This window comes from Camellia sinensis, chromosome 13, assembly GCF_055761805.1.
Source record: "Camellia sinensis isolate YWXY chromosome 13, ASM5576180v1, whole genome shotgun sequence".
Lineage (NCBI taxonomy): Eukaryota > Viridiplantae > Streptophyta > Magnoliopsida > Ericales > Theaceae > Camellia > Camellia sinensis.
The window spans coordinates 43,401,589-43,421,780 of NC_138973.1; the positions used below are offsets into that span (position 1 = coordinate 43,401,589).

Consider the following 20,192-nt stretch of genomic DNA (forward strand, 5'->3'; position numbering starts at 1 on the left):
CAAGTTTAAGTTAGGACATGTCAGTTTTTTGACAGTCATTGTCACCGGCTACTTTGAGGCCAGGCTTGACATATTGTTCTTGAGATCCTATTCTATATTGCCATGAAATGGTTGTTCAAAAGCATGTTAGTCCATCCGGAGACATCACAATGGAGTAGAAAAATGGGCTGTGGCCGAAGGTGGTACATATGTCCTTTTTGGAAATTAATTTGGTTAGTCCTGTATTATGTATGAAATGAAATTATTGACGTTGGATTAGACTTGGTTCGTATGGAATTTGTATTATATTTAGAATTGGACGTTTATTTTTAATGTTTTGGATGGTTGGAACTAGAATGTGTGCACGTTGTTGAATGCTTGAATCGTTGATAATATATTTAGCGTTGATGGGTTATATGGGTTATATTGAATCATGTATTATGTACGTACAGGTTGTATTAAACATGGATGTAGGTTGTTTAGAATTTTTTTGGGAAAAAAAAAAGAAAATATTTGGCCACCAAATATTTTGGTAGCCAAATACGTAGTTGGAATTTCTTGGTGACTAATAATTTAGTAGCAAAAACATTTGGCGACTAAAACATTTGGTAGCAAAAAGTAATGAATAGTTGGTTAAAATTTCCATTTAGAACTTTTAGTGACTAAAACATTAGTGGCTGAAATGTCATGATTGCCGACTAACTACGGATTCGTAGCCAAATGTTAAGTTTCGGTGACTAATTCTTTTGTAGCAAAAAGTCACACCTTCCCCGACCACACGAATGATAGTAGCCAAAAGTCACATTCGGCGACTAATGGTTTTAGTGGCCAAAAGCTAACATTTGCTGACTAAAATAAATTTAGTAGGCAAATGTTACACTTTCGGCGACCAAATAAATTTTAGTCGCCAATACTATCGCCGACAGGTTATAGGCGACGAACTTTGTCACGACCCCAAACCGCCTCTAGTAGGATGGTGCCGTGATGGCCAGTAATCCGAGATTACCGAAGGCCAACTTTCAAAATTCACACGCAATCAGAGTATTACACATGGGGCTAACACGTGCGGAAGCAATATATACAAATCTAATTAGTCCATACGAGCTGTGCATAGATCAAATGAAATGACATACATAATATGATTTTACAAATCAGTTGATTAATAAACAAAATACATGTTACATCTTGATCAAAAGGCTTCTCAAGCCGACATACACAAAATACAAATAGTACAAGTCGAGAAGCATAATCTTCAAGATTGCCGACATAAAAACTAGTCAAGCCGACATAACATGAATCCAAAACAAGCTTGTAAAACACATCTAGGCATCGCCGCCGTCCTGCTCATCACCTACATATATATAAAGAGGGTGAGCTTGGATACTCAGTGAATGGTACAAGTAATAAAGGTTTGCATGAATAATAGCCGAAGTCTTTTCAAAACAATACATATCAAACTTTAAAAATCAAGGGATGAACCACGTTCATCTAACAAATCTTCAAGCTCCAAAGAATGCTTACTAGCATCAACATATAACAAAATGATGACATTCTGGACAGCAAACCCACGCGGTAAACCGTCAGTGGCAAAACAAGACAAAACAAGGGAGATATCTCAAACGATGGTGCAGTTGCATTATAGTCCCATGGCACTAAGGACTTCCCAAGACAAAATGTGCAGTTGCATTATAGTCCCCTGGCATTAAGGACATTTCCAAGACAAAATGTGCAGTTGCATTATAGTCCCCTAGCACTAAGGACTTTTCCAAGACAAAATGTGCAGTTGCATTATAGTCCCTTGGTACTAAGGACTTTTCCAAGAATGTCATCAAAACGAGATAATACTTGATATACAAAATAGGGATAATCATTCATGCTTGATCAAATACTTTTCAAAACAAAGCAAAGCAAAGCAAAGCTTATCAAAACATGATAACATAGCTTTATTAAAAATACCACTCACATAGCTCCTCGGGTGTAGGCTCAAGGCAAAGATCAAAGACCTACAATCACATGATAAATACTACTGAAGGCATTTCAAGTGGACAAGAAGAGATGCTCAAAGATGAATGTGAAATGCATTCTCAAAACAAGCTTAACATGAATGCAATGATCTCGGCGTTCTTTTCCAAAAACAAAGTCAAATCCAAACAAAACACTGTTTCTCATCTCGGAAAACATGCTGGGCACCAACCAGGTCTTGGCCGAGGTCTCACACCTTCTCGCCAAGGTGTGGTCTCGACGGCCACATTCAAAAGCGAGGTTGGGAAAATCTGGGTTCCCTTTTGAAGAACATGACGAACAGGAAGATGAAGAAGATGAAGAACATGCATGCTTAAATCATAACTTGTTATTACAAAATCTGAGATTTCATGCTATGAGTTCGAAAACATGGACCTGGGTACCTATACTTGGAGATCTTATGAAAACAAACACAAAAACATGGTTCTTGGTACAAACTTTCGGATCAAAACAAGACTTTTCTTCAATAACACATGAACACCATTTTCTCTTTCTAAAACCAACTTTAAATCAATGCATGGCATGCAGAACAGATTCGATCATGCAATGCAGCCAGATGACCAACAAGAACAACAAGAGTAGATTAAGATTCTAACCTCAAAACTCGAATCTAACGGTTCAAACTGCAACGATCAAGCTTGGAAGTCTACTCTCTCACTCAAAACTTCTACCTCTTCTCCCTAGAGCTTCTCTCTCTAAAGGCAAGGGGTATAATACAAAATGATATGTTTTCTCGATAGTCACTGACTTAACCCTCTGCTGGGACACGTGGCATCGACTGATTGGCTCTTCTCCAAAAGGTGACTGACTTGACAAGACAAGACTATGACAAAGTGTGTTCAACAAGCTTGGACGGTAAGAGCACTCCGGCAAGTGGTGATCTCGGCTAAGGACAAAGCTTCGGCAAGTAGCATAATAGTGGCATTGGCTTGGAAGGACAACACTTGACTAAGCTGTGCCACACCTCGGTCTAGGTCATACCAATCCAGGAACAAAATCACTTAGGTGCAAGGACAACATCTCGGCCTAGATAATACACATCTCGGCCTTGGCGCTGCACACCTCGGCCTAGATAGTGACATCTCGGCCAATATGCCAGGGCGAAGATAGAGGTCAACCAAAGTAATTCCAAGCTAATTCTAAGTGTAAAAGGGGTTCAAAGGTGACTAGACTAAGGATGACCTCGGCAACACACCAGACAAGAACAAGGCATGCAGGCAACACTCAAGCAAAACAAGACAAGATTTGCAAATGTAACATAACAAGACAAGATCATACATAAACGTATGCAAGTATGACTACGTTGAAGTGAGGGTTGTTACAAACTTGGCGACAAAACTTCTTCGTCGCAAAATTGTTTCACCAACCAAATTTTGGACTTTTGGCGACCAATATTTTGGTAGCCAAAAGTGACATTTCTTGTAGTGCTCTTTTAGCCTAAAAACTAAAAAGTTACTAAAAAAATCAAAAAATCAACAACTTATAGCAAAAAGACAAAGATTCCTTTTTCTCTCTACTTTTTGCACATCTTTTCGTAAAAAGTCAAAAAGTCATCCCAAACATACTAGTTTTTTTTTATCTCATATTTTAGCCAAAAAACCAAAAAGTTACTAAAATAGCTTGTTCCCAAATGAAGCCTTAGTAATGGAAGAGATCCACAATATTATTTTATGATGTCTAAGATCTCTCAATCTCACACCCATGTATCACCGAGAAATTTGATATATCTCACGGCTTCAAACCCTCACCTCTCTCTCTCTCTCTCTCTCTCTCTCTCTCTCTCTCTCAGATTCACGTCTCCTCTCTTCTCTCTCTCGTCGATCCAGCTCGATCAGTCCAACAAGCCCTATGTCAAGAACTCACCTCTTAGGTTACCAATTTTGATTTTTTTGTTCTTCCACAAAGCCATTCGGACCGAGCTCGATGGCCTCCACGGCGCCACCATGGCCTTCGCCTTCGATTAGGATAATGACTTGAATCCTCTGTTGGAGCAGTATCACTTCTTTTGGTCAATCTATAAGCACCACTGCAATGTATAGGACGAGGTTTGTTTACAAATTAATGGAGAAAATTTTGAAATTTGGACATACCTAGGTCTTGATTTTGAGTTTTCATGTGTATTTAGATGTGTATCTTTGCGTTTTATGGTGTTAAAAGGTTAATTGTTCATCCTATTACTTTAATGCAATTGAATTTGGCTTTTGTTTACTTGTTTAATCTGATTATTCTAAGGAATTTAATATGATTATTCAAAGGGTGTTGTGGACATTTCGACACTTCATCTTTATCTCCGTAAAATACCATTGCTGTAAAGCTTCTCTCTATCCTTCTTTGGGCCACTGTAATGGTGAATATACAAGTATTCCAAATGGAGAACAATGAATTTCTTTGGAGAGTGAGAAGACTGAATTGTAGACATCAAGAATTTCTCTGGGTTCAAACCAGAGAAAATTCAAATTTCTTTGAGTTCAAACCAGAGAAAATTGAACAACACAGAGAAAATTACCCAGAGAAAATTGAATGCTTTGAATTTTCTTTGGTTTGAACCCAGAGAAATTCTTTGGGAAGTCCAAAATTTCTCTAGAAAGAATTTCTCTGGATCAATGTTGAGGGACCTTAGATATCATGAAAATATTGAATGTCCTTTATGTTATAAAATCTTAATATCAGGGTTCCTAAAAAAAAACCCTTTTTTTTTTCTCGCTCAAACTACCACGGCTAAGCAAGCGGTAACTAGGCATGAGCTATGATCTTGTCGAGTGGCTGTCCGTGAAAGTGAGTTACGAAATATCCGTAAACAATTTGTGAAATGATTTATTCACTAAATTTATTGTTGTTTGAATTTGTGTCAACCAGACGACTAGCTGCACTATCGTCTATCACAGTCATCATTCGAACAATCGACATGAATAAACTCAGACAATTCAGACGACACCAAATTCGATGGATGTAACATTGCTCAAAGAATTTAAAGTCATTTATTTTTAAATCTATTTTTTAGATAAGAAAATAATAAATAAATCTACTTTTTAGATTTATTTTTTAAATTTAATGACGTGTAAGTGAGATGATTGGTTAATTATTAAAAAAAAATATATGAAAGAGTGTTGCCTTAGATAAAAAACCAAACCAAACCAAGCCTTAAATCCCATCAAATGGGGTCTACTACATGAATCCTTCTTCTTCATGCGGCCCTATCAAAGGCCATTTCATTAGTCAAATTAAGTAGATTCATATCTCCATTTACAATGCTAGCCAATGTTAATCTAGGCCTACCCTGTCCCCTAACACTTCCATCTATGGTTACAGCATCGCATCTCTTCACTACTGCCTCTATTGGTCTCCGTTAAATATGGCCAAACCATCTTAATCGATTCTCTCTCAACTTATCTTCTATCGGTGCTACTCCTATCCATTTCTAGATACACTCATTCCTAATTTTGTCTTGTCTAGTCTTGCCACACATCCACTTTTTAGCATCCTCATCTCAGCCACACTCATCTTATCTACATGTTGTTTCTTGGTTGCCCAACACTGCGTCCCATACAACATCGCTGGTCTAATAGCCGTTCTATAGAACTTAACTTCTAGTCTAGTGGGTATTCGTTTATCGCACAGTACCCTATACGCACTTCTCCACTAACACCATCCCGCCTTAATCTTGTGGGCCACATCCGCATCAATCTCCCCTGTTGTTGTGATAATCGACCTAAATAACGAAAATATTCACTCTTAGGCAGTTCTTGATTTTCAATCTTCACTTCTCCTCTGCTTTCATTGTTACTGTTACTAAATATACCATTCAAAAAATTTCAATTATAAAAACAATTATAGATAAGTGATAAATTTTACAAATATTAATTATTAAAATCATAATCTTTAATAATTTTTTGAAAATATCATTTATTCTTAAAAAAATTGACCACAAGCATATTAACAAAAAAGAAAATATATTATACTAAAATATATTATTATTTTTAAAGTTATGTAATATACATTATTATTGTTGATATTTTTTTAATGAGAAAATTATTGAAAAGTCCACTCTAACAATTATTTATGATATTAGATTCAGTGAATACTTTCTAGGGATATTTACCAATAAATTCCATCCCACAAACAATTGCACCATGAGGTCCCGACGTTGTGTCTGTTGTTTTGATTGGTCCTATCAGTGGGAAAATATATTCCTGTTTAATCCTATTTTCCTTGTTTGGTAATATGTATTTGTCATTTATACCCTTTGTTTTCTTGTGGCTCGTTTTTGGTGGGTTTGGTTGTGCATGTGGAAGTACAATATGTTTCCTTCATTGTGTTAGGGTTTTTTTGGTTGATGTGACGGTGTGCTGTGGTGATTGATGTGTTTGTGGACAGACGGTGATTCGAAATTCTACCGACAGTAGTTCTGGTGTGCTGGAGGTATTGTTTGTTTCGATTGTTTTCATGTGCGCCGTGTATCTATTTTAATTGAGTGGTGTGCCATATAATGTTCATATTGTAATTGTTGTTCCCCATTCGTATGGGGTTGGGCACATTCGTATTCAATATGCTAACGGTTTTTGGCCGTATAAGTTGTTGTCGTGATGACACATTGGTATCGTTCATTGGTGTTTTGGTTGTTCTAGTTTTGTGTTACTATGTAACTTTATACGATTTTTACCCTCAATATGTTTGCAACACAGTGGCGATTATTTTGTGTATGTGATACACATGGATGGGTTTTGCGTGGGGTACGAGGGTGGAAGGGGGTGTTGACACATATTTGTATGTTATAGTGTGTTGCGTTGCACTTATGGTAATTTAAAACTATTTGTTACATTGTTTGCATATTTTAGGGATGGACGCTCTTGTTATGTTGGTGTGTTGTTACCACGATACGAACGCCGCCATTAAGTTGCAATTTCCATTTCGATTCGATGATTTGGTTAATTGTGTCCGCCAAAATTTTGATGGTCTCACATATGCTGATGTGTGTTTCTTTTTCAAGATTCCGGGATACAACAGTTTCAAATTACAAAATGATATCGACATGGAAAACATGGTATCCCTTACATGGTCTTTTTGTTTAGGACATATTAACGTCGTCATTGAAACTCAAGTCACACAAAGTTCAAACAGTATTGGCAACACAAATCGGAAACCATGTGATGCTACATTCAGTTCGTTAGGGGAAGGATATGAGTCGGACGATGATGATGAACAAAATGATTTACTCCCTAAATTTTGTCCTCATGTTGACAAAGTTTTCATGTCCGCTCCATGGGCTAATGGCATCACACATGTGGGTCAAAGCTTTGAGGGCGGGGCTGCTGAATTTCGTAAAGTATGTGGTTGAATGTGCATTCCAGTTCAGGTATCTGAAGAATGACTCTGTTCGGATTACAGCTCTGTGCACGATGAGGGAATCAAAAGGAAGCATGTGGTCTATACACGCACGAGTCCTGTATGTTGATGAGTTCTTTTACATTCGTAAGTGGGATACAGAGCACAGTTGCGGTGTTGCCATTCGGACACCAAAAAACCCAAGGGTTGTGTCTGATTTAGTGCCCGATGTTATCTTTGAATGAGTACATAACAAACCGCACACATGACCTTCTGATGTTGTTTATGACTTGAAGAAAGATTATGGATTAGAGATAAGCTACCGAGTAGCATGGTTCGGCGTTGAGAAAGCGAGGGGCAAGATATTCGGTGCACATTCCATTTCATTCGATCAATTACGGTGGTATAGTAATTCTATTTTGGAAAACAATCTGGATAGTTACATTAACATTGACTATGATGACCAAAATCACCGGTTTGTACGATATTTTATATCATTCAAAGCATGCATCGATGGTTTCAATCATTGTTGCCCTTTACTATTCCTGGACGGTACCTTCTTGAAGGGGAAATTCAAAGGCAACTTGCTAGCTGCTACCGCAAAGGATGGCAATCAAGGTTATGCCCATTCATAGCACACACACACACTGTTAATGGCATAATTTGTTTTATTTTTTAACTCAATGGTGTTTGCGTCTTACCCAATTACTGAAGCCACTATCAATTTTGCACATAGGCTTATTCCCATTGGCAATTGCAATTGTCGACTCGGAGAACACAACTAATTGGGCTTGGTTTTTGGAACACCTCGCGAACGTGGTCAAAATGGACAGGACGATCATATTCATTTCAGATTGACACACAGGTATACTCGAATCTATTCCAACCAAATTCCCATCTGCCCACCACGCGTTCTTCTTGCAACATTTGCAATGGAACGTGCAAGACAAGATACGATACACCAACAAGATGCACTGTGTTGGCATGCTAAGCAAATTTCGTGAATGCGCTTACGCACCGATAGTAACAACATTCAATTCTAGTTTAGAAAGGTTTAAGACATCAGGCCGACAAGTGGCAACGACTTTTCTGAAAGATTTATCCCCATCGTATTGGGAAAATGCCTACTTCTGGTACGCACCTGATCATGAATATAGTGAACCAAATTAATTTCATATGATGCCCGACTTAATGCATTTTTCGTTCATAATTACATGAAACTATTTTTACATTTCATCTTTGTGTTTTTAGGGGTGACCGATATGGCGAGATATGTTCCAACGCTGCTGAGTCATTCAACTCATGGATCCGTGAGGCACACCACCTCCTAATCACACAGATGCTTGATAGGAATAGAACGAAAATTATGGATCAAATGTCAAAACGCCGACGTAAGGCAGCCGCATGGCCTGGAGTTCTTAGCCCCAAAATGGAGTCCCGATTGGTAAAAGCATACAACATAGGGCGTGACTTGTAAGCCAATCAGATGAGGATGTGTATGAGGTCCATTCATACCCATTAGTACTTGTGCATGTTGCCAGGCGGACGTGTTTGTGTTTTCAGTGGCAGATTAAATAGTTCCCATGTGCACACACGATGGTTGCAATCCGCAACAGCGGATGAGATTTGTATGACTTGGTTGAACCATATTACCATGTGCCCAAATATCGTTCCACATACGCTTCAAGCATAACTCCAATACCAGCTGTTGAGAAACTACCGTTCAATACTAAAGATTTCATCATACACCCACCAGTTGTGAAACGACCACCGGGGAGGCCAAAGAAAAAAAGAATTCTGCCAGAACACCAAACATACTGTACTATTATTGTTTACGTTATTACGTGGTTTTTATTATGTAAGTCGACCAAATAATTTGGGTGACACAACCCCAAACCTAACTGTTTACCAAACTATTTCTACCACTGTAATGTTTTACATTTTCCAAAATATTCGGCAAACATTAATATGTACCGTAATCTTCCACAATTTTTAGCAACTGCAAGTAAGCGTTGAATTCGTTACATGAATGGCATTGCACATAAATGTGGTCCCATTCAACACATATCTTCAGAACATCGTACGTTAACAACATCGTTACACTTGTAACACGACACACATTCACCAAAGTGTACTTAACACATCAATAGTTACAACCTGAACCACAACCACCTTAAACTTACTCAATGCACGTTCGTCACAATTCGTGAAATAGCATACTGTAGACACCCCATTTTTGACCAACCTTAAGACTCAGACATCACCGATTGAGCGCTCGGTGACGTTGCATATCGTGCTCGTTCAGAAGTCTCAGAGTCGCGGCCGTAAGCCCTGCCTCCGGATTTCCGAACCCTCTTCTATGCCTTGTCTCGGTTTGCGAACCAGACTCGGTTTTCTCTGTTTCTTTCCCCGAGGGGAGGGAAAGGTCCCGTAGACCATCTCTCAGTGGCCGTAGGCTACATTTGGTGGCCGTAGGCCATTTTGCCCATTTCGGAGTCCGGTTCCCGGTCTTCGGGATTGTTGGCCGTGTGCCTCGGTTCGGGACCGCTTAACCATCTCCATTTGCTCTGATTTTTGGCATACTTCCTATTTTCTCCCTGTTGAGGGACACTGGGGTCTGAGAAACCCACTTCGTGGCCGAATGCCACTTTCGGTGCTTAACAGCCCATTTTCGGGACCTCGAACTGCGCGTTTTGGCCCCCGAACATTCGTTTTGCAACGGTTTTCGTTCATTTTTGGCAGGTACCTCTGTTTTATCACCGGGGAGGTCACTGAAGGGTGGGAGGCCAGTAATTGTTGTAGCAACCAGTTATACATCCTCCGACGCCCTCCGGCGCCCGTTTTTCACACTTCCGGGCTAATGTTGAACACCTTGGGGTCACATTCTTGAACTTTGAACCACATATTTGTGATGTACACACTTGGGAGGATCCTAAAAGTTGGTGGCCGGCCAGTAATTCCACCTAACCCTTTTGAACCCCTCCTTCCGGGCTAATGTTAAACACCTTGGGGTCACATTCTTGAACTTTGAACCACATATTTGTGATGTACACACTTGGGAGGATCCTAAAAGTTGGTGGCCGGCCAGTAATTCCACGTGACCCTTTTGAACCCCTCCTTCCGGGCTAATGTTGAACACCTTGGGGCCACTTTCTTGAACTTTGAACCACATATTTGTGATGTACACACTTGGGAGGATCCTAAAAGTTGGTGGCCGGCCAGTAATTCCACCTGACCCTTTTGAACCCCTCTTTCCGGGCTAATGTTGAACACCTTGGGGCCACTTTCTTGAACTTTGAACCACATATTTGTGATGTACACACATGGGAGGACACCATCATGTGGTGGCCGGCCACTAAATCAGCTTGACCCTTTTGACCCCTAGCCGGCTGGCTAGGGGGTGTGGCCGGCCGGCCATCTGCAACCAAAATAACTGGCCGGCCGAGATCCTCACACTGTTCACTTTACAGCTGTATAGCTTTATCCCCCAGAAAATATCAATATCCGGGGGATATTTTGTGGGGGAAAGTTGGCCTCCTTTTCCCCCACCTTTACACCCCCTTTTTGGTCCATATAACCAGCAGGCCATATCATATTTTGAGGTTGGAAAAAATTGTCTTCAAGCCTCAATACACATATCTCCCTCCATCTTCCTCATTTTCCTAAAAATCCTTAAGTCCTACACCTTGTTTTCTTCATCACCACCAAGCTCTACCACCACCATTCCATTTCAGTAGCAAGGGGAAGAATTCCAGCAGCTTAGAGTCATCAAAATTCGTCCAAGAAGCAACAAAAGACTTGTCTCCAAGGGTGAGTTGCTATTTCCCCCTTTTTTGAGCTTTTCTTTGCAATATTCCTTAGCCATCTATGCTTTTTGCTTTGAGCTCCGGCCATAACTGAAAGTGGCCTTCTTTTGAGCTCATTTTCATGTCTCATTAAGGGCTCAACCCTGTTTGAGCCCTCCATCTTGCACTTGCTTCATTATCCCTCTAAAATGTCATTTTCTTGCATGATATTTTTAGCTTGTTTTTGATTTGTTTTGGAGCATGTTGTAAACTGATAATAGGCTTATTTGGAGCCCCTCTTCAACATTGAAGAAGGGCTCAACACTGTTTGGGACCTCCATGTTATACTTGCCTTTATACTCCTTTTTTGGTCCCATTTTTGCATGCTTGGGCAGCCTATTGTGCTTTTGTTTTTGGCCATTTTACAGTTCTGAAAATAGTCTTATTTTGGTCCATTATTCATGTTTCATTTAGGGCCTTTCATGGTTTGGGACCTCCATATGCCACTTCATGTTATATCTCTCTTTTGGTCCCCATTCTTGCATGTTTTGTTAGCCTATTGTGCTTTTGTTTTTGGCCATTTTACAGTTCTGAAAATAGTCTTATTTTGGCCCATTCTTCATGTTTCATTGAGGGTCTTTGGCCGTTTGTGGAATATTTTGTATACTTTGTGTTATAGCCACTTTTGAGTCTCATTTTGCATTGCATTTCTAGCATGTTTGTATACTGTTTTGGCAATTTTACAGTTCTGAAAATAGTCATATTTTTGGTCTCTCTTCAATGTTGTAGAAGGGAATTTTTCAGTTTGGGCTTTGTACATACCACTTGCCTCTTTGGCCACCTTTTGGCCCTTTTTCTTGCATGAGAGTGCAGCCATACCTGTGTTTGTTTTTGGGGTTTTTACAGTTCTTAAAAACATCATATTTTGGGTCCCTCTTCAACATTGTTGAAGGACCCTAACCTGTTTGGGGCCAGCAGCTTTGAGTTTCTTTTTAATCTCATGTTTAGGGCCATTTCTTGCATGCTAGTTTTGCCCTATCTTTGCTTGCTGTTTGGCCATGTTTTGTACTAGTAAAATTCTTATTTTGGGGCTGCCTTGCTTCTGTCTTTACATTCCATGTACCAATTTTGCATGTTTGGTATAGCTATAGGCCTTTTCGGGTGCCAAAATTCGTGTTTCGGGACTATTCCGTGCATCGGGTGTGTTTTCACCTCGTTTCGGGGCTGTTTTCCCCCACATTTCATTGCTGAAAATCCATTAGCATGTTTGCATATCATTTTCCATGCTATTGCATTGCGTATGCCATTGCCTCGGTTTGCGTACCCGTGTGCACGCATTTCGAGGCACTTCATTTTCATCCATCGGCCTCTTATGTGAGTGTGGCTGAGGCTCTCTCATGTTAGTATAAGTCCATGTTGCATTCTATATGCCATTTTCAAGCCATATTGCATTGCGTATGCCATTGCCTCGATTTGCGTGCCCGTGTGCACGCACTTCGAGGCGCTTCATTTTCATCCACCGGCATCTTATGTGAGTGTGGCTGAGGCTCTCTCATGTTGGTAGAAGCCCATATCATGTTCTCATGTCATTTGCATTGCGTATGCCATTGCCTCGATTTGCGTGCCCGTGCGCACGCACTTCGAGGCGTTTCATTTTCATCCGTCGGCATCCTATGTGAGTGTGGCTGAGGCTCTCTCATGTTAGTGTAAGTCCATATCATATTTCCATGTCATTTGCATTGCGTATATCATTTTCTCGGTTTGCGTGCCCGTGTGCACGCATTTCGAGGCATCTCATTTTCATAGCATTGTGTATGCTAGGCTATATCTTAGTTGCATTTCATGCATGTCATGCATATTGCATCGTGTTCGGAATAGGAGTTAGCCTGGGCACGGGAAACGAGGTGCATTTCGTACTCCGAGTGACGGAATGTGTCTCAATTCCCCAGTCACCGACACTCCGGATCATTCATGATGGAGTTAGGTCTTGTTGTGTTTTCATGTGCATTCATTCTATATTGAATTGTGCAATTCGACTCCTCGGCCATCATGCCTCGGTATGCGTGATTGGTGGCACGAGGATCGAGGCATGCATATATTTGTGAAAATACATTGCTATGCCCCTTTCCTGCTCTCTGTTGCAGCAAAATGAAGAATCAGCAACTTTTCGAGACTTGGCACGCGTTTCAAGAATAACTGCTAACAGAGGCTAATTGGGGCATCCCGGTGGATTTTCGCGCAAGACAACCCAGACATGCATCATTCATCAGAAGCAAGGCAGTCCTTGGCTTGCATGCCAGTTTTATTTACTTTCTTAGTTAATTTGATTAATTAAGTAGGAATTTGTATATTATTCGGACTGTAATATTTGGACTGTAATATTCTTTCATTTGGGACTGTATTATTTATTCGGACCCTCTGCGCGAGGGCACAACTGTAATAAGTGTGCGTGTGTGTGTTGTATGTCTTCCAAACCCACGTCTTTCTCCCTTTTATTTATCCGCTTATGATGGTTAGATTAGGGCATATTTCAATTAGCATACAGTATGATAGCATGTTTACATCATTCATCTGTTTTGCATGCACCGGGCTCGGCGCATCATACTAACTGCATTGTACTTTCAATTCCCAAGTTGAATACATGATAGTTGTAGCATCTCATATGCCATGTTTAGAATAGCCGAGCCTGCTATAGTTGCATTTTGCATGTGTTGCATTAGGCATTTCTGTATACTTAGGATTCATGCATGATTTCTAATGAGTTCCTATTTTGGCTTGGAGTACTCGGTAAGTTTTGTGCTTTAGCATCCTTGCATGCGTGTGAGTGAATGCCATGAATAGCATGCTTACTATGAGGCTAATTGCTTATATGATATAACTGCCTGAATGCCTGTGGGTGAAGGTTGGGTTACTTGGATTGGAATAAATCATCAAATGCTTTAAGCCTACCTGCGGGTAGCAAACCATTTTCAAAAAAGCGAACATGAAATGATTTGTTCCAATTCAGGCGATCCAGTCTATACTTGTATGCTGTGCGCATCATATAGTAACCTAGGCTAATAACCGGAATAAGAACATACAATGTTTTCAAAAATAGATATCATGGTTAGTAGAGGCCGGTCTATGACCGGGCGAGCGGGGGTGCTCACGAAGTGACCTTCCCCAATCGTACCCAAGTTCCCGAGCCGAGGCAACTTTGGTGATGACGGACACGTGGCCTTTGGAACCGAGTCAGGGTTTCCTAAATTTCCCATAAAAAACATTTAGGTGGCGACTCTGTATCTAGCAAAGCAGTCCATGTCTGGCACTTCTTTCAAAAAATCTGTTTTTCTCAAAACGATTTGCCGGATTTGGACTCTTTGGTTCAGACTTAGAACCATGACTATAAATCGAGTCCGAGCTGTAGCGAGGTCCCCCGCGGGCTTGTTACACATACACAACACACAACATTGTCCACTCATACCCCAGCATAAACATTTACACAACCACCACCTTCGTGGAACAACACCAACCCACATGATTGTTTGCCACACTGGTGCTTGTTCAACATACCCACCCATATTATTGTACACCAGACAAAACCACTATTGTATAACATCATCAGCCAATAGCATGTAAATTTCATTCACAACTACCATTTTCAATACCTAGCTTATATAAACACAGTGCCCATGCAAGAATCGCAAATCGCAAAAAAAAAAAAACAACACATTTAACGTAAGCCGACATCGTATTTACTACCAAATTCAGTTTGTTCACGTACATCCACAAAAGAAAAAACCCATGCATATAGCACTTACTAATAAAAAATATATAACTGTACGATATTGTTTTCATATGCGCTTAAAAAAAAACATTCAGATCGAATATTGTAGACCCCTGATCGTGTCGTTCACAAATCCCTTAACGATGTTTGCTCTCAACATGATGCCGTTGGTACCTTGCAATGAACGCCCTACATCAACATGGTGCACGTATTGCCGCATCACCGCGCAAACAATAACCGCACAATCCAGCCTCCATTGGGAAAACCCAAAGAACAATTGGTCAATTACATTGCACAATCACTTTCAAAGACAATGGACAACGTATTGGTTTCAACACCGGGTTACTTACAAGCCGGCTCTTTGCTGAGGGCAGTCTTCAACAGACTCGAGGGGGTGGTTGAAGGTCTCAGTGATGCTAACCTTGTCTATTCGATCCGCTCGTAACAACCACTTCATTACAATTGAGACACGTTCCTTCTGTCACACACAAAAGAACCATCCAAATTAATTTCAAACTCACAATACGTCCATAACCTTATTAAAATAACAATTACATGTGTTTTTTACTAGGATAAGCGCTTCATTGTAATGCACGTCTGATCTGCCGGTTGAACGTTGCCTCATTGGATTAAAATGTTTCCAACTTCCATCCTCTGCGTCGTACACCACGAGACTCCAATGTGCTTGGTTGCATATGGGAAAATGAATGTACCGACAATCCTTAGACGATGCAAAATTCCTCAGCACATAACTTTCCATGGTTTGGGTGCTTCCGATTTTGATAACGTTGTACAAAACAAATAGTCTTTATCAGAAGATGCCCATGCACCGGTTACCATATAACAATTACACAGTACTTCTCACCATGCAAATACTGCTGAAGAAGTACGATTTGTCCACTAAAGCATCACCCGCACAGACATGTGCTTGCTCTGTCAACAGTATCTCAGCATACGCATCAATTACCTGTAGTGAGACACCAAAACATTAATTATGGAAGTCAACCATAACAACTATGTACGACAACACACATTTAGAATTCTATGGAAAACAACACAACACATGTGACACTAAAGTAATAACACAACTCACATTGCCACGGATACTACCTCTACGTACAAGACTCTTGATGTTGGTAAAATACATTAACACACCTCTGTCAACACTAGCCCACATGATAGCCCTACACATTTACACCTGACACACCATGGGTGTAACAAGTAATTCAGCCTTCTTTTCTAAACCATGTCATTGGTACTAAGTTTCTAGTGAGCCATGATCCATACAAACACTTTAACCTTAAGGGAGAGGAGACCCACGCATTTCATATCAACTTGTGAGGGACAAAATCATCAATAATTTTATCAAAAAATTACTTGCAAGAAAAATGTCACTGAGACTATACCCTTTAATCAATAATGCATTGCATGATGAGAGATACCAACGAAGCAAATTAATTGGCCTCATGATCATTTATATTTCTAAAAAACTAAAAATTCTAAGAAATCATATTAGAAAAAGAGGAGATCATAGAGATCCATGGAAAGGTCCTCGTTGAGCATCATAGACATCAACTTCACATAAGAAGAGTCATCATTTTCCGCTAAATGAATCTACTTTATCCGTAGTTTCAAGTTATGCAAGCACTTTGAAAGGCTCAACCAATTTACTACAAGCAACCCAGAGTAGTCGAATATTGTGTTACGACAATGCAAATCAGGACAGACCCATATTATGCTGGGCATCAGAAAGCAAAACGATGTACAATACTAGAAGGTACTAGTCAGCTTAAAGTCTAGAACTACATACAAAGGGAAAGAAACTGAGTGTTCTGTTGTGACGTCTTACCACCACGTAGACCATCATAGATAAATATCAGGTCACCAATAGCAGCGGCAGCATGCCTATAGCGTCTCGTCAATTCAACTGTAGCATCTCCACCAGCAGCATTAGCACTGTATCTGCCTGTCCTGGGAGTAGTAACAATAGACTTTGTATCACACCAGACTCCTGCCGCTGTATCCAGAACTACACAGAAACGTGACAAATCTGAGAAAAAGACTAAGTGTAGATTTTGTACACCAATAATTTCAACACATTTGCTGGATTATAGGGAAAAAGAAAATAAAGGAAAATACCTGCAACACTTGATGAGTCCTCCACCATGCGTCCACCACCAAGTGCACCACCAGACACATGGAGCCTTGCATTTACAAAAACCTACAGGAGCATAGCACATCTTAATGACTGTTTTCTAGATATCGAATAGGAGGGGGGGAAATGTCAACTAACAGTGGGGTCTTTTTCTTTTCTTTTCTTTTTTTTTTTTTTTATGGTGGGGAGTTTAAAAGAAAAACTCATCGTTGCATGTTGATATCTAGGAAATGGTGAGACACCAGGAGCAATTGCCCATTCCCACCGACCATCTCTATGTTTTGCAAGTCCATATGCACTGGCCAGTGGTTGAAAAAATCATTAAGAGAGGATGTAACAAGTCAAGCATGTATGACAATGAAGAGGTGTATCTTGACCTTGATAGGGAGAAGGAATCATATAGACAAAATTGTACAATAATATTCATAGCAGATGCAACAGTATTCAAGACAAACATACTAGCACGAACCTCTACACACACACACAACTAAATATATATGCATGAATTAGACATCATCATAATAAAAATAGAAATGATGAATTCAAAGCACAAAAGTTACATCTCAACCACACAAAATAGAAATGATGCCTTGTACACCTACCCTATGAGCTCCACCTAAGAAGAACCTTCAATTATTCACGATACTACTCACTTTCCACTTTCTAGAGCCTTCAATTATCAAGATGCTACTCATTATTATTATTATTATTGCTTATTCACATGAATGGATACAAAAAGAAATAAATCGAACTAAATATTAGTTTGAGACCAAATCGAACTATAGCAACAAAATTTTACCTGGCAGAAGAAATTGATTCAAATCAAAATTCGGCCTACTGAGTGTGGAGGAAGGACAAAGAAGAGTGTGTAAAGCCCTCATGAATGTATCAACTAAGATAAGATACAAGCCAATAAGGATCTGGTTAAAAAATTGATGAACAAATTTAATTTTTTTAAAAGATTCGTGTATTTCCTCAGCATACTAATATTCAATACTCTATGCATTTAGCTATGTGAATCGAATTCAAATTCAAAAACGAGAGAGAAAAATATCAGTAGCAAGTAATTCATCATTTAATTCAAGATCTAATTTACTTTTGCGCTTCATTAAACTAAATTGAAATTGAGAGAACTTGAAATCAAAATTAAACAGAGCAATATAGAAATCAACTACGACTAAAACATGTAACATAGAAGAATACAAAGAAGAATTCAAAGCAGAACAAAAAGATTATAAACTAGAAAAATCATTCAAAGATTAACCAAATTATGCTCTGTTTGGTTGCTAAGAAAATGTAACAAAGACACAGGAAAACAAATATCTATATATATATATATATACAGATTTTACCTCAATTGAGGTGAGCTTCAGTTTTCTAGCCAAACAAACATAAAAGCATAATGCTAAAAGTTTGAAATTATACAAACAAGAGGTTCAAAAACTACAAGAAATTTATCAAACAATCTAGAGAAATGTTCAGATCAAGTTTTAAAGCCAAAGCAAATCAAGATTTAATAATTTAAAAAAATAAAATGAAACTTCGAATCAAAAAGATGTTTCGAAATCAAAATCTACACCGCATTGATAAAAATAAAGATATAGGGATTACAGAGATAGAGAGTTGGATTCATACATAGAAATTAGGCTTACCAATTATGAATCGATCCAAATCTTCATCAACAGCAGATCGAAATCTTCAAATCTTCATCAACAATAGATCAAAATCTTCATATCTTCATCAAAGTGAGAGTCGAGCGAGAGAGAGTGGAGAGTGGAGAGGCGAGAGGGGATAGGGCAAGTTTTACACGATTTGGGGGGTTTTTTTTTTGTTTTTGTTTTCAGTTAAGAACACAATTTTGGGGGTTAAGCAAAACGGGAATTATGATGTAAAAAGTGATTTTTTGCGACGGTTAATAATCAGTCGCAAAAAAATAGACGTAAAAAATCGTATTTCTAGTAGTGTGGCTACAAAATCAGCAAAACCCCTGATGCTTCAATTGATTATAATGTTCCATCATTTACTGAACCTTTAGTCATTAACTACTTAAGAGGTTCACCCAATAACAATGAAAAAAATGATTTCCCACAAGAAGGCAGTAGCCCCTGCTTTTTCATCTAGTTAATACAATCTAAAGATAACACAAAGCTGATGCTAAATTTCTACCTGTTTAAAGAAGAAATGCTGCTAGAAGAAGAGGAAATAGGACTCAAGTTTAAGAAAAAATCCTCTCTTAAACAATCTGTTCAAAAGTCAGAACTTTTTTATTATTATTATATTGTAAAAAAATTATTTCAAAACTTTTTTCTTTTTTTTTTTTTGGGGGAGGGGGGATCAGCAATAAAAGAAGAATTTTATCAAAAAGAAGAAAAGAGAAGTACAAAGAAGGACAAGAAGTCCTCAAAAGCAAAAACCAAAAAATCTACGAAGGAAAAAACAAGAAGTCCTCAAAATTGTTTTATTTCAATTTACTATCCAATAAAGGAAAACCAGTGGTTTACAAATCAATTCTCACTAACAATTTAAGAAACATATATTGAGATTTTCATCATCAATTTAAGAAATAGAAAGTTTCCATATTGTTGAAAATTCCAAAGATTCTCTAATTAATGGACAAAATTTGAAAGATATTGCCATATTGATAATTAAAATAAAAAAAGAAAAAAAAAATGATGAGAACCAACAATATGACACATATTTTTACATTATAAAAATTCAAAATTTTGAGAAAAATAGATTGAAGTTTTCATCAATAAAGATCTTACAACGTCTATGGTTATATTATATAATGATTCCTAATTGTCTAGTAGTTCTAGTTTTAAGATGTAAACTGTAGCAACTTTTTATCATAAAATGTATCCTCTTAGTTGTAATCATCTAATCATTTCTATTTTATTTTTTTGGGAAAATATTTATCAAATAATTAGAGTTTATACTCCTACTCTTTTTGGAATTGGAAACAAAAACTAATTTCCCATTTGCCTATGTTGAAATTTGCACCAATTAATCACAACATCAACAAGAATCAACACATTAACTGTATTTTAACTGAGCACATTTGTCAATAAACATGGCATTCAAACTACAATAGCTAACAAATTGAAATCAATTCCCAAATAGTAAACAAAAAGCTAACAAAGAGTAGTTCAATACAAATCTAAAC

At 38.6% G+C, this 20,192-nt stretch overlaps 2 pseudogenes across 1 annotated transcript in view; one reads left to right on the forward strand and one right to left on the reverse strand.

Annotated features, from left to right (window-relative positions):
• Positions 1-20,192, forward strand: part of LOC114274933 (uncharacterized) — a 267,609-nt pseudogene that overhangs the window by 54,624 nt on the left and 192,793 nt on the right. The gene's annotated exons all lie outside the window — the stretch shown is intronic.
• Positions 19,036-19,144, reverse strand: LOC114263458 (small nucleolar RNA snoR74; annotated as a pseudogene).